Raw genomic sequence first — 5,101 nt, 5'->3', positions numbered from 1 at the left:
TCAACACATAGAGGAATCGGATACTTTAGAATAATAGTTTGCTCTGTAGGACTCTCACGGATCACGCACAGATCGAGAGTATTCCCACCAAGAGCAGCTCCATGCAAGGCACTCAACCATTTCTGTACCCACCTGTGAGCCCTCATCTTGTCACAGGTAATGGCCATCCTCCATCATGTTTTGTAGCTGTATTTTTATTTTTTTAAAAAAATAAATTCACATACAACGAATTCACATACAAAATTCACATACAATGTTTTTATCGGTTGGTCGTCATCCATTAAGATTGAAGTCTCCAAGTGACAAGCGGGATATCTTACATGATTTTCCTGATACAACTGGAAATTCCATTCCCAAGGGACAATAAGAGCCTGAAGACCAACTGGAAACCTTGTCTGCTGTTGGCGGGAATGCAAAAAGGGCGCCTCTGCTGTGCAGCCGTTACACAATGTTGCCCTTTGCACCTGCAAACCATGGCTTCAGTAATTCTTTGGATGCTTCAACATCTTGCCAGTGACATTAATTTATAGGACCCATGTAAAATGGGAAATGTCCATGTTATATAAGAGAAAGGATAGATCTGCAATTAACTCAAGGAGAAGAAGCATTAGCAGACCATTTGACTCAATCATATATTCATCAGGGATCCCTGGGTGGCGCAGCAGTTTGGCACCTGCCTTTGGCCCAGGGCGCGATCCTGGAGACCCGGGATCGAATCCCACGTCGGGCTCCTGGTGCATGGAGCCTGCTTCTCCCTCTGCCTGTGTCTCTGCGTCTCTCTCTCTCTCTGTAACTATCATAAATAAATAAAAATTAAAAAAAAAATTTAAAAAAATCATATATTCATCGAATCACAACCTGTGGACTGTGTTCAAAAACTGGAATCAGAAAAAGTATCATTCAAGATCACGCTGGAATTGTTGGAAATGCACCCTTTCAAAGTGTCTAAAAGATGAGCTGTCACTATGAATTATATATGGGTTATACATAATAATGCAATGATAACAGTACCTAATATATGTACACACATTTATATTGATTTTTAATTAATTAAATTATATTAATATGAATACATAATTAAACACAAATATATTTACATAAATTGCATAACTTATAGTGTATGTAATATATAACTATATAGCTGATATCTGGAGTATAAAATATTATACTTATAATAATATAAGTACATTACAGTAGTGTGGTTATATTTTATATAAATATATGAATAGTAAATCTGTTTTGTTAATACAAATGTATACCAAAAAATAAATGTATTCATATGTTTTATTAATCATGTATTATGTGGAAAATATAATCTTATATATATGATACCTGTATGTACTATGCAATATTTATATTTTATATTATCTAATTTATAATAATATATGCACACTATATCCATAAAGTTATATATAAATATACAAGTAGCAAATATGTTTTATCAGTCTAAGTATATAAAAATTCAAACATGTTTACATAAAATATAATACAGGGTCATGAGATCGAGCCCCACGGCGGGCTTCATGCTCAGTGTGGAGCCTGCCTAAGGTTTTCTCTTTCTCCTTCTTCCTCTGCTTCTCCCCTGCTTCTCTAAAAAAAATTAATTACTTTTTTTTAAAAGAGAGGAACCAGGCATGACTGATCAAAAACAGAAGACAATCTTCAATGCTGTTCCTTTCTCACTTTTGGGGACAGATATCCATATCCCTCCTTAGACGCGGATGAGGTCAAGAATAAAGCTGGGTTAATCACCACCCTTCCTCATCTCCTCATCATCTTGACAGCAGGTGCTGGTAGCCTCAACTGCCCAACACAGAGCAGGTGAACAGCTGGCCCAGGATGTCAAAGTTAAAGGGGATTAGCCTTCTCTGGGTAGTGAAGTTCTAAAGACCACTGGCCGATTAACCCTTTCGGTTTCCAGATGAGACACCCCATGCCTTTTTGTGCAGATCAAAATACCTCCCTAAACTCTGCAGTCAGCATTTTGAAGTAGATACCCCACTCTTTGGGAGACTCAAGGACACATCCTGGACATCTCCCTTAGAACATAAGTTCTAAGTTGGCATTGACCTGATAAAATTCTCAATCATGGTTCCCATGGAGGGAGAAGGCACGGTACGTTGGAACCAGCCCACGAATAATGCTTGAGAGGGACTTTGCCCCACAGCAGGTGATAAAAATTTACAAAAAGCTCTATCAGACCCTTCAGCATGAGAGGTGGGAGCAAGGTCCAAGTCACTAGTTATCTCAACTGTCATGTACAACCATCTCAGACATATTGCGTCACAAAGGAGAACACAGGGCAAGAGTTTTCTCACCCAGATTTCCTCCCACCAGGTCTTGCTTGGATGCCTCTGATAGGTAGGCATAGATTGTTTTGTCTTGTATGACTCTATATCACACCACACAACGACCCATTAAAGACATGGGTGCCATCTACATGTTGGTCTGGAACACCTCAACTCCTCCTTTCCCCCCATGACTATGCTTTGTTCTAGCTGAGCTCCTGCCTTTCCAAAGTACACCCATGAGACATATAATCCGGCTTTGACTGTCGTGCCCTATTTCTTTCTTGCCACCTGACACAATTTAACACCACCCAGGCCACCAGCTCTCCACCAAAGTGAATGTGATTTTGTTTGCAATGAGATCCACCAGTGCATTTGGCAGCTGTCTCCACCTCTGAGGTCTGGAAGTTGTTCCAAAGAAGCTAAACACCTCATACGAAAACAAAGGAAAAGTTTTGAGTTTCAAACCTATCCAGCTGGAATATGAAAGACAGACATAAAGGAGGAAAACAAAACAAAACAAAAAACTATGCACTAGCTCCTGTCTACCAGATGAGAAAAATCTGGGGGATTCTGAATTTCCAGCTACCGAGAGACAAAAAGCACAGGTGAAGTACAGTGAAATATGTTCCTTTTCATTCAAAAGAAATAAAGCCATCATCACAAAAGGTGAAGACCTCACACACCTGTGTGTTGATGTTCAAAGCTTCTGCGCAGCATCATGAGTTTTTGGAAATCATATCGAGGGATTTTTGGTTGCCTCTGCTACCGTCACTTGCTGGGTCAAAATCAGGATCAATCTCTTATTAAGAGTTGCTCCAAAGCGTGCAAAATCACATTGCTAATTCCAGGCACGACACCGTGCAGCAGATCTCTAGAACTTACTCATCTGTTATGGGTGAAACCCTATGCCCACTGATCAACAACTCTCCTCTTGCCTTCATCATTATGGGGTTTTGTTTTGTTTTGTTTTTTTTTTGCTTCTATAAATTGAGCCATTTTAAAGACCTCATGTGAGTGCAACCAGGCAGCATTTTAAGCACTTAAAAGGTGGGTTATGAGGGTCCATCTCACGTTAATTGACTTCACCACCCAAAAATGGGGGATCCAAGCAAAAACATCAATAAAAAACAAACGTACATTCATTATGTTGATCGAAGTGAGATGGTGTCACAGATGTAGATGTCTGTCCAAACTCATCAAATGTGCATATCACATATTTGCACGCTTTTGCGGTGTATCGATTATACCTCAATAAAACTATGGGGAGAGCTCTAAAATAAATAAATAAATAAATAAATAAATAAATAAATAAATAAAAATAAAGCTACGGGGAGAGAAAAAAGAGGCTACTCAAATACCAAGAGAATTTTGCATGAAACATATAAGGATGAAAATCTTCAATGAAAACACAAACTGAGAAAAAAACAAAACCAAAAGCAAGAAGTATAGGCATATCCACCCGCTTGCCTGAGACCACATACCTGACCCAGGAGTTTTGAGCACTTGGCTAAGGAATTGTCTCCTATCAGGGGGGCTGATGCCAACCATGCAGCTCTCCGTGGGGTGGGGAATAGGGCGGCTGCATTTTGAGAGACAGGTGCATGCATTGTAGACTCCAATATGCAAACAGCTGGGGGCACAGAGTGCAGAACATTAAAAGCAATCAAAATGTGAACTGGAAGGTGGTGAACTGGTCTACCAGGGAACCTTGTTTCGCCTTCAGCGATGGGATCACCATGCACTTTTCTTTCCCACAGCTCCTTCTGGCACAGATGGACTCACACACGCTTCCCTTCTCTTCTCTCTCCCTCCTTTGGCTCCATAAGAGCACCCGTCTGGCTTTATTTACCCCTGCAGCTAATGAGTGAACCCGAAAGTGCCCACAGAGCCCCACTGGGGAGGACGGGGGAGATGAATCAGGTTACTGACTCGACCACGTGCAACCTTTAAGTCATGAACAGGGTCTGTCTTCAGCTGAGCAGACCCAGGGCGCCATCCCCACGTGCAGCCCTGCACAGTGTGCTCCTCCAGGATAAGCGTAGCCCTCCTTTGCTCCCTGACCTGCTTGGCTTTCCTTTTAATGTTTCCGTTGAAATGGAAGGGAAGGCCTGCAGGGCTCCGAGGGCATTCATCTTCCGTGGGGCAACAGCCCCCTCTACCGCCCCCAACGCTTTCCCACTCACTGGAGCAGAAGAAGAGGCAACCACGCGGTGACCCGCTGGGCTTCTGAGCAGGTGGAGAAACCAGACACCCCTCAGACCACCCCGGACGTGCTGCAGGGCAGGGTGAGGCGCGTGTCCAAATCCAAACCTCTTGTAGCATTTTCCGGTACCAAAGATTTGGCCATTTCGGTCCAGATATTAAACCTGCATTTCCTTATTAGATAATGTCCATTATGCAATGTCTGACGTCTCTCCATAAGTCACAACTTTTCCTCTCCATGTTACACTCAATATATTATAAAGTTATTAGAATTACTCTTATAATATTCTATAATATAATAAAATTAATTTATTAGAATTTGTGAGAACTATAGAGTATTCTATAATAAAATACATTTATTAGAATTTGTGAGAATGATAGAATATTCTACAATATAATAAAATAGATTAATTAGAATTTGTGAGAATCATATAGTATCTATAATAAAATAATTAGAATTTGTGAAAATCATATAGTATTCTATGATATAATAAAAAACATTTATTAGAATTTGTGAGAAGCATATATTCCATAATATAATAAAATAAATTAATTAGAATTTGTGAAAATCATATAATATTCTAATAATATTATTAGAATTAGTGAGA

General features: G+C 40.1%; 1 long non-coding RNA gene across 1 annotated transcript; it reads right to left on the bottom strand.

The window, feature by feature from the left end:
* Window positions 1-209: 209 nt before the first annotated feature.
* LOC112652248 (uncharacterized) lies at window positions 210-4,893 on the bottom strand. The gene is made up of 3 exons (XR_003131309.3): window positions 3,773-4,893; window positions 3,429-3,562; window positions 210-793 (listed from the first exon to the last, which is right to left on the bottom strand). It is a non-coding gene; the product is annotated as an uncharacterized LOC112652248 (long non-coding RNA).
* Between the last annotated feature and the right edge of the window lie 208 nt (window positions 4,894-5,101).

This window comes from Canis lupus, chromosome X (genome assembly GCF_003254725.2).
Source record: "Canis lupus dingo isolate Sandy chromosome X, ASM325472v2, whole genome shotgun sequence".
NCBI classification, from domain to species: Eukaryota; Metazoa; Chordata; class Mammalia; order Carnivora; family Canidae; genus Canis; species Canis lupus.
Note: the sequence above shows the minus strand (reverse complement) of the source record. Positions and strands in the feature narration are given on the sequence as shown.